General features: G+C 32.9%; 1 pseudogene; it reads left to right on the forward strand.

Annotated features, from left to right (window-relative positions):
* Positions 1-2,325: 2,325 nt before the first annotated feature.
* On the forward strand, positions 2,326-2,903 carry LOC140432273 (ADP-ribosylation factor 6-like; annotated as a pseudogene).
* Positions 2,904-11,309: the final 8,406 nt, after the last annotated feature.

Below are 11,309 nucleotides of genomic sequence, written 5' to 3' on the forward strand. Positions count from 1 at the left end.
CGCGCTATCTCAGAGTATTTCTTTGGTAATCATCATCATTTCTCACACCTCGCCGTCTTTTTCTATGATTATCTGATTAATTTGGCTCCCCTTTACTTTCAGTGCTTTTATGTTCTTCCGAACTAGACATATTGCCAGAAAAATGTAATTATATTACTCTTAAGTGCATACAGTATCGAAGCCGGTAAATCACTGAAAATATTCGCGACACCAGGCTTGTATTTTAAACCAAAACAGAGCGCAAGGTCAAATACAGCATGGCACAAATTTAAATATTTATTTCTTAAAAGGACTAAGTTAGTTTACTTAGGTCTCTGCGCTCAACCATTATTTTCTCAAATAGAAATGCAAGTAAGGTATAATGGAATTAAGTTCATTTCTGCACCAAACGGTAGATTTTAGGTCAATAATTAATTTTGCGCTATTTTAAAAAAAATGGCCGAAATAGCACTTAAGTCCTTTTAGAAATAAGCGATTCAATTAATCCCGAAAGAAACAAATATTTACTCGTTTTCGTTTTATATAAATTAAAAAATTGGGCAAAAGTATAGAGAAAGTACCGGTGAAGTTTGCTACAAATGAGGGATAGTTTTGTATTTGACAGTGTTGCCATTCCGTTTTAATAAATCATGAAAGAGCATGCGATATAATATTAATTAATTGTACTAAACATTCTTTTTAAGTTTTTAAAAGAAGTTTAATTAATTTAAATTTAATTTATTATAATTTAAATTAACTTTAATTTTTTAAGCTTTTAAATTCTAAAGTTGTTAAGGTATTCAGGTACCATTTTATCCCAAAATATAGGAAAATAGCTTAGAGCAGGGAATTGTACTCGTCAACGATTAGAATTCCTACTCTAAGGAAAATAGTCATAAAATTGAAATCTGCTGAACATCTGTTGCAATCTGGCGAGTAGTGTTTTGAAAGTTTTGACAGCATTGAAGTTTATTTGCTAATCTACCAAAGGCTAATTATAAAATTTTTTTTTTCTAATAACTAACTGCAGCTAACATCATGAGAAACAAATATTCATTCGTTCGTGTTTTATATAAATTTAAAAAAATACCCGATTCCATAAATAATATAATAAAAATTTCCTGTTTCAAAGCATATTTGGGATTAAAACATAATAAGGACATGGCCATGGTACAATGGGACATGGCAATACCGCAAACGCAAATTTGACGGTTCATTTGTAGCTAACTTCACCGGCACTTTCTCTATACTTTTGCGAAAAATGGCAGAATTCATAAAATAAATAATCAAAATGTAATTTTTAAAAGCTTTGTCCCTTTATATTTGAGGCATATAACACAATATAAAAACATGCCAAACAGTGCCAAACCCAAATATTTTGTCCCATTGTTGACATTTGATATTCTGATTCTGGTTGCCTTCTCGTTAACGATGTCCTAATTTTCTACTAGCCTTTGTTGATTAGAACTATAGAACTATTCCAATTGTGCATACAAAAAATCTTCTGAAAATGCCTCTACAAAAATCTACTGCCCTACTCACTAACCTGCTCTTTGCACAGATTTGTACCTTCCTTCCTATTACCAAAGAATATCGACGCTTATAGAAGCAAAGAATATAAAGCATTCCCGATTTATTTTTGAAATATTTAACAGTACCTTTTAATGAATAGTATATATGAAAGTTTTTACGCTGTATGGGTACTATTTAATCTTGTTTTAAAATAACAACTAGTAGTATCTAAAACATAATTTTCACAATGAATGAATATTGGTGAAATTATTACATAATAGTCTTAAACTGATTTATACTTAAGATTTGTACCTACATATTTCAATTAATTATTTTCTTTAAAAAATTTTATAAAACGCAAAAATTTAATCCTATTCTACGACCACGCGGCATCTACATATAAAAATATCTAAAGTTGCATTATTGCCCCACTCTTTCATATTTTAGAAGCAATAATAGAGCTAACATGACCGCTCCTTAGTGGTACCCACATGCGTCCCACCCTGTCTAAACTTTGCCGACTTTCAAAAATAACACTGAACAATTCTTCTATAAGCGTCTATATTCTTTGCTATTACTATTGTAAAATATATAAAAAAATAATTGTAGGTCCTCTTTTTATATATTTCTTATGGCCTCTTACTTTGCGGTACAAAATATTTTTCACTTAAAGCGTTTGTCAATATAATTGATCTAAAATAAAGAATATAATGTGTCAATGTCGTTAAATCACTTTTCTGTCTTTCTATCGACTTAATTTATTTTGTTATTTTAAAAAGTCAAAAGCAAAAATGATGTTATAAAGCATAGTGGCAAGTTGAATATTTAAATAAAATGGGGAAATTGATTTCAACAATTTTTGGCAACAGAGAGATGAGAATTTTACTTCTAGGTTTAAGACGCAGCAGGAAAAACCACAATACTGTATAAATTAAAATTAGGACAATCAACTAGCACATTACCAACCGTAGGATTTAATGTAGAAACGATAACTTACAAAAACGTGAAATTCCATGTATGGGATGTTGGAGGACAAGAAAAGATAAGACTTCTTTGGCGGCATTATTATACAGGAACGCACGGTGTGATATTTGTAGTCGATTGTGTTGATAGAGATAGGATCACGAAGCTAGAGAAGAATTTCATAGGATTATAAACGATAGAGAAATGAGAGAAGCAATAATATTAATATTTGCTAACAAACAAGATTTACCAGGAGCTATGAAACCCCATGAAGTTCAAGAAATGCTTGGCCTGACACGAATTAGGGATCGAAATTGGTATATTCAACCCACGTGTGCTACTACTGGAGATGGACTTCATGAAGGCTTACATGGTTAGTGAGCAATTATAAACTATAATAACCACATTGCGAGAATTAACGAACTTTTATAGAATAGAAATAAATCAATAATACAACTGTTCTCTAGTTTTTTCAAACTTTTTACCTATCCTTCTTGTTCTTCTTCTTTTGACATCATAACGCTGGATGGATTTTTGCATGTCTGGCTATGTCCTTCCATTCAAATCTCTCTTGGGCCCTTCTCCTCCATTGTCTTATATTCATGGTTTCAGGTCGTCTTCCACGTCATCCAACCATCTCGTCTTGGGCCTCCTTTTTTTCCGCCTTCCTGGGTCACACATGTCCCAGCCATGACAGTCTTTGACTTTTCACAAATATTACAAAGTCATACCCTTCATTCAGTTCATTAACTTCGTCGTTTCTTCTGATTATCCATATGCCGTCTTCCTCTTGCACCGGGCCATATACTTTTCTCAGTATCTTTCTCTCGAATGTCCTGAGTTGGGCTTCCTCTTTTTTCGTCATTACCCAGGTTTCACAACCACAGGTTACTTCGGGTCTAATTAAAGTTCTGTAGATAGTCATTTTGGTTATTTTGTCTAATATGTTATGTTCTAGGATTTCTTATACTTGTTTTTTCAAGCCTCTCTTTTTTTTCTTCTGCATATTCTAGTCGCTTGTATTCTCTTTTCTTTATAAATTTCTCTGCTCTTTCTTGTGTTTCTTTGAAGTTGGTTAAGTTTGCAATTCTGCAGTGATCTACATACCACTCTGCATTTCTTTGCCTTTTGGCTTTCCCGACAGTTTCCTCTACAGATTCTTTCTTTGCAGTATCTTTCTCTCTGATTCCGTTGAGTTTTATTTGGAGAGTATTTTGATATTCTTGTGTCTTTGTTGGACTTTTGAATCCTTCAACATTTCATTTTTTAATTTGACTATTTTTCCCTTTTGCCACTGTCGTGATTTTCTACTGCAATTTTGCCCCCACAAGTTAGTGATCTGGGTCAGAGGTAGCCCCACGAAACGTTCTGACCGCTTTACCTATCCTGGGGACAGATTTTGTAATGGTTAGGTATTATTTTCTTTTTATCTTGTCGGCCACTGATGAATATATAGGGCTCTCTCGGCATTTTGACACAAGGTAGGTATCGCATCATAAGAATCAAAAGAAGAAAATTGTAAGATCAAATTTAAAAGATCAAAAGTGCACATTGAAGATAGGAGCTAGGTTTTTGTCCTACTAAGTTTTAAAGCTTTTCTCGATTGTAGTTATTTTACAAAGTACTATATATAGTGCTGTTAATTGATTACTTTTTTAAAGCTATCCATTTTTTGAACTATATCGATAGTACTAAAAATATTTTTTGTTTCTGTAATACTGGTTGCATAGTTAAAAGAATTAAAAATTCATAAGATTAAAAGTAAAATTTTGATTTAGTTATTTTGTGTAACACATTAAAATCTTTTTTTACGGCAATTTCTAATTTAAATTATATTAAATATTTTTACAATAGCTTACAGTCGAAAATTAGATTTACAAACTGCAACTGCTGCAGCTCAATGCAACTACTTATGCAACTAAACATTGTCATTTCTTCTTTTTTGTTCAAGTTGGCATATTATGACATAACAATCATAACATAACCTTAGTCCTTATAATTTATAATGTTAAAGGAGATTCTTATTTTTATTTAAACGTTGTAATGAAAATAAGAATTAGAAAACCTCGCAACCTAACCACAACACAAAATAGTAGGTTCTCTTTTAGGAGTCGTTAGTGGTTACTATATTTGGAAACCAGTGTTCACTACAGAGAGATACGACCACATTCAACCATTAAGTAAGGGTACAGAGGAAAGCATTGAAGCTAAATAAAATGTCTTGGCATCGATCTTTTGCTTCTAGACAATCTGGAAATCCAGTGTGGCTTGGTGTAGCTTTTGTTGGATTTTTTGGAAGTTTTGTAGGGTTTTATAAACTGGCTTATGCCCCTTGGGTTAAGAAGAGAAGGTACGCTGCAGCAAAAGGCTTTGCAGATACACTTTATGAAAAAGAAAAGCAGGCAAAATCGAACAATGAATATTTTCAGTGAAGGAATGGACTTAGGAAAATGCTTCCAAAGTTTATTAGTGATATTAAAAAGTGTATCTAAAAGTATGTTAACAGAAAATGTAGAAAGTTTCTCACTGTTGTAATTTTAAATAAATTATATAGAAATAAATATTATTGTTCAGGAACTTTTTTCTTGCAGCATCTTGATACAATTTACAATTTTTTATTGGAAATAAGCCACAATTTTACTGTAAAATTAGTTTATTTTGATGTTTCCATTTGCACCTCAGAAATCATTCTCAAACTACAGATGATTCTGGAATTAAAATGAGTGGAAATTAAAATGTTGAAATAATTTATTTTAAAGTAAAATTGTGGCTTATTTCCAATATAAATAGTAAATAAATATATAGTTTTGAATTTTATAAGATCTCTGCTAATGTAAACCTCTATAAAGTTGGTTGTTTTGTTTCTGTGTTTATCTAAACCTATTTATTATCTTCATCTTTCTCAAATGTAAACAAAACCTTGAAAATGGTGACTCTCACAAATTAAATATTTCATATATAAACCAAATCTTCCTTATATTTGCTCTCATTCTACTTAAAATACACAAAATAATTCATTCATTTTCAATCTATCTTGTCTTGTAACTATCAAAGTACATCTGCTGATAAACATATTTAAGTACTTCACTCAAAACTGTAAAACATTTACTCTCAAGAAGAATATAGATCATGCAGGTTGGATGTTCACTTCTGATTCTTTTAGAACATCAGGAGGTGCCACAGGGTAGATTTCTATTTTTGATTGTAAGTGTTGTTTACAGTTATTTAAAAATACCCATATGAAGTGATCATATTCTCTCTGTGAGTAACCATGGTAGGGGTACCTTGAAACGATGCCAGTGTGCGTAGCGGCGAAATATGACAAAATTGGACCTATCTTTTTACGCAATAATTTTATCTAAAATGAGTGCAAATACATGTTGCGTATTCAATTGTGCTAATAATAGCAAATATTGCGAGTGTAGTTTTTATAGGTTTCCAAAGATTACATATAAATTAGAGAAAAGAAAAAGATGGATTTGTGCTATTAATATGAAAAAGTAAATATCACATAATTTCCTTATAATGCAATTGAAATAGGAAAAATTTAAATAATTTACCTTAAATGATATTTCATAAGGCTTCAAGCTAACTGCAGCCTGCCTGATGACTTTAGCTTTTATATCATAACTTTTACTATTATTGTTTTTAATTACATGCTCTTTCACATGAAAAACTTTATTTGCCAGTACTAATTTTTTCCCTTTTTTTCCGTTTGGGGTTGAAAAGATAAATTATGATGAATTTTTAGAAACCCAGTTTTTAATACTACATTTATTTTGTACATAAATTAAAAAAAATAATAAAAAAATTAATAATCGGCAAAATGTTTAACTTCAAATTGGGAGGTCCAAAACTGTCAGATGAAGGCAATAGGTGTCGCGTCAGTCACGCACGAAGCGAATATCAAACTGATGCGGTAGAGCTTTAAACGGACTTACTAATTGTAAATAAGTGTGTTTTCATAGGCTTCTTTTGGTCCAGCCTGACAATTACTTCTATTGCCTATGGCACAAAACAATACCAGGTAAATTACACACAATTTACTATGTGTGTGTTTTGTTTGATGAAAGACATATTTTCAGAGCATATTTTTAGGAAATATCTGAGACATGCAGCACACCTAGAACGGCTAGGTGCTAGAACGGTATCATCAATTTGACATAATTTGTAGGAATATTGAAAATTCAGAATATCGTCAGTGATGTGATAATACCTCCTAGCTGTTGTAACATAAGTTTTGTAGGCGAGACAAAAACCTTTTTTAGGGCCACCTACTGTTTTAATATGATGTTTTTCAAGTGGTCTTGTAGTAAAATCATTTAAAAATATATGTAAGTCTAGAAAAAATCTACTGAAAGTTTTAGGTATTTTAGAAAATTAATTTATTATAGTTAGGAGGTATTGTCAGCATATTTTCTACATACAGGAGATATTGCATGTATATTTTGGTTTAAGGCTGATGAATAAGACATTGGCCGAAGGAATTTCATCATCATCATCAGTTGGCGCTACAGCCCTTCGTGAGCCTTGGCCTGCTTCAAAACATTCTTCCATCCTTCCCTATCGAGTGTCTGTCTTCTCCAGCCCCTCACTCCAATCTCCCTCAGATCTTCCTGTACATCGTCCAGATATCTGAGTTTAGGTCGCCCCCTTCTTCTTCTTCCGACCGGCCTGTTTAGCATAGTTATTTTAGTGGGATCACTCTCATCCATCCGCATAACGTGGCCCACCCACCTTAGGCGGTTTATTTTGATGGTCTTCACAATATCTGCATCACCAAAAAGTCTATAGAGTTCAAAGTTATATTGCCTTCTCCACAGACCCTGTTCGTTTACTCCGCCATATATGGTCCTCAATACTTTTCTTTCAAAGACTCGCAGTAACTCTTCATCTCGGGTCGTCATTGCCCATGTTTCCGATCCGTATGTGAGCTCTGGGCGTATTATTGTTTTATAAAGTTTGCACTTTGTTGCTATTGACATACTTCTCGCTCTTAGTTGAGGGCCCAGGCCAAAATAACAGCGGTTAGCCGCGTAGTTTTTTTTTTTATTATTATTTCGGCGAAGGAATTTGTTTAATTGAAATTGAAAAGAATACCTACCTATTATTAGTCAAATAATAAAAAAAAATCATTTTTCAATACAAATGCAAAAAATGACCTGAAATTCCTCATAGGAAATTGAGTCATAATAGGCATGACAATCCTTAGTCTATACTTATTTATATGGTGTTAGTTTCATTCTTGCTTCTTCGGCCACTCTTAGAAAATCACTTGGTAAATAAATTTTTCTATTTTTGAGCTTACGCTCAATACAACTGTGGACTGAATCTATTTCCATTTGGAAATGACCTTTTTCAAAAAAGTTATGAGTGATTGGTACATTGCTATAGCATTGATAAATTGAGTAGGTGGTGCATTGGCTAATACAGCATTCCGGGTTTGGAAAGTGCAACCATTGCTGTATATTATAATAATTGTTTTTATAAAGGCAAACAATTTTCTTTTAAGTAGTCCACAATGCATGATACCAACGTTGATGCACATAGATCAACTTCTGTGAACCAATAACAGGTACAGTCATGGTTGGCAACATTATAAATGGTGAAGTTATGACAGCTTCATTTGGTTTTGAAATAAGTGGCGGTTGCGTTCAAATGCGGAGCTCTTTAAATCCATCGTTATCGTAATAACCTCATTTACTCTAGCCATTTCTTTGTCACGTTCCTTCTCTTGTCTTTTCTTTCATTGTAACACGTTTTTGACAAGCTTCATCATTCAAATTTACATTCACATGTTAAATACATAAATTACATTGATCTTTCTTAGGCTGGTATAAGCGTAAGTTATTCATTTTGAAATATTTCTCAAATACAAATCTCCTTAAAGCTTCAGTTTGTTTTTGATGCACTCTGCTTCATAAACCTAAAAAACCTGTTTTATAGAAGTAAAATTCTACAGATACAGTTTATTGGAATCTTTCTTTACGTAATGCGACGTTAGGGAGTTAGTCAAAAAATTCGTTCGGAAATTTTTAGGAGCATCAAACAGTCTGACTGTGTGGTTTTATCGATTCTGGATTTATTCAAATACTCACATTCAGGTTGCATTGCGTATTCCGATTCTTTTACCCAATTTTGACCTAAGAGATCCTAAGGCAAGAGTATTCAAAAACATGGTCCTGCAAACAGTAAGTTTCTCATTTGCATTGGTTAATACCTAACGTAGAGTTCTCTCTATCCTGCTTGAGTCTCATTCTGTCGTTGACCTAACCCCACAATGTCTTTCCACGTGCGAATAAACATAAATTTTTCGTTGGTCCCAATTTAGCTTATTCCAAAAGAAATTAAAAATTTCCATTCTAATTTCTTCTGTAAAATGTCTAAAGTTTCTCTTGGAGGATTTTTCACATAGTTTAGAGACACAGATGGGTCCCAATTTTCTTCATCTCTTTCGGTATTATGCCGAAATATATTACCTTTGTCTCTAGTGAACCAAAAGTAAGTTTTACCCTTCATCCGTAGCATTTTATTTTTATTTCGCTTCCATTCGCTTTGATTTGTATTCTTTTTTCTTTCTTGGTCCATATTTTCATACTCAGGAACTCCGTCATATCATCATCCTCTGCATTGGATCTACTCATTTTTATTTTCAGGCATATTCAAATGAAGGTCTGTAGTTTGGTCCATGTTTTCTTCTGCATTTTCAGTTAGCATTGGACAATGCCTTCAAAATTATCTGAATGTTCTGTTCGTAAGTTAAAACTTGTACTTGTAAGTCTGTTATATTTTCTCTATTTTTGTACTTCATTTTTGAATCATGAGTTGAAGAATCCTACCAGCTCTGGACACAGGATACCTGTATTTAAAAAAAATGCGTTCAGAAATATGTAATAATTGAATATGCCACACATGAATGATTTCGGTTGATATCGGTTTTAGATTAGGCTGTCTGATAAATACTTTTCCAGTAGTATTATTATTAGATAAAACATAATAAAATTATTTAGATGGTTTAGTTTTAAAGATTGACTTGGCGGATGGCGGAATCACAGGAACTCTATTTGAGATAGGAGAAGTACATATTGTTTTAGACGGAATATTTATGGTTAATACTTTTTTTGACTTAAAATATATTGCTGGATAAGCGCAATGAAATTTTAGAGAGAATGTACTAAATAACTCATTTTCGTGCAAAAGTGTATATAGGAGATATTGTCACATCAACAAAAGTCATCATAGTCATCCACAACCGAGTTTATCAAAAGTTGGATTCAGATATTAGTGATAGGTACATAGATGGGGTTCAGAAAGGGATTAGGTACCTACTCGAGAAGCTCTCTTCGGTTTGAATGTTCTTACACAAAGATGCCTAGACGTTAATCAGGAAGTACATGCATGTTTTATCGATTTTGAAAAAGCGTTGACAGAGTACGCCATGATAAGCTAAAAGACATTCTTGAAAGAAAGGACATAGATAATAAAGATCTGCGAATAATTCTCAATCTATATTGGAATCAGAAAGCTAACATCAAAATAGAAAATGAGATATCACAAGCAATAGAAATACGTAGAGGAGTACGACAGGGATGCATTTTGTCACCGCTGCTATTTAATGTTTATAGTGAAAGCATCTGCCAGGAAACCCTTTTACAAGCAAACGAAGGAATCGTAATCAATGGAGAGGTTGTAAATATTATTCGATACGCAGACGACACTGTACTAGTTGCAAGAACAGCAGAAGAATTACAACGATTACTTACAAATATAAATATTGCCTGCAACAATTATGGCATAAGTACCTATCAATATCAAAAAAACTAAGTATATGGTCTTCAGTAAGAACATGACACAACCAACACATATTAGTATAAACGGCATTCAAATTGAAAAAGTATCAAGTTACAAATACTTGGGTACTTCAATAAACGAAACTGGAGACCAAAACAATGAAATAAAAAGACGTATCGAAATTGCCAGGGCCACTTTCATAAAGATGAGGAAATTCTTCTGCAACAGAGATATAAGCATCCCTCTCCGATTAAGAATGCTAAGGAGCTACGTATTAACACGCTATTATACGGTGTAGAGGCCTGGACTCTCAAGCAGAACAATATAAAAAATATTGAAAGTTTCGAGATGTAGTGCTACCTACCGTCGAATGCTGAAGATAAGTTGGGTTGAAAGAGTTACAAATTTTGAAGTAATGCGAAGGATAGGAAAAGACCCAGAAATTTTGTCAACGATCAAACGAAGAAAACTCAAATATTTGGGTCACGTGATGAGAGGACATAAATACGCATTTTTTCAAAATATAATGCAAGGAAAAATAGAAGGAAAACGGAATCCAGGCTGCGTAATTTGAGAGGGTGGTTTGGCTGTACCACTAATGAACTCTTTAGGTCAGCTGTAAACAAGGTCAGGATAGCCCTGATGATTTCCAATCTCCAACAGGAGTGGCACAAGAAGAAGAAGAAGTCACATCAACGACGATAGGTCACTTTTTATTTCTAGCCATAAGGCAAACTATAAAGCAAAAAAAATCATTTTCAGTAAGAGGATGTGGCTTTACATTTAAAACATTGACCTGGCATGTGGCTTTACATTTAAAACATTAATTTGTTCATAATTGTTGTTGGTTTCCTTAGGGTGTTAGTAACCAGTTCTGTAATTAAAAATTTTTGAAACAATTACTGCTAGACTTTTCCAATCTGTGATGAAAGAAACTTATATGTTATTGCTTCAGTCTATTTTATTGTGCCAGTCAAAAGACCATCAGCCTTTTTATCTGTGTTGGAGTCATCACTATCATTATCACTGCTTACCGGTTTTATTAATACTCTGAGATAGCGCGT

The sequence above is a fragment of the Diabrotica undecimpunctata genome, unplaced genomic scaffold (genome assembly GCF_040954645.1).
Source record: "Diabrotica undecimpunctata isolate CICGRU unplaced genomic scaffold, icDiaUnde3 ctg00003477.1, whole genome shotgun sequence".
Classification (NCBI taxonomy): domain Eukaryota; kingdom Metazoa; phylum Arthropoda; class Insecta; order Coleoptera; family Chrysomelidae; genus Diabrotica; species Diabrotica undecimpunctata.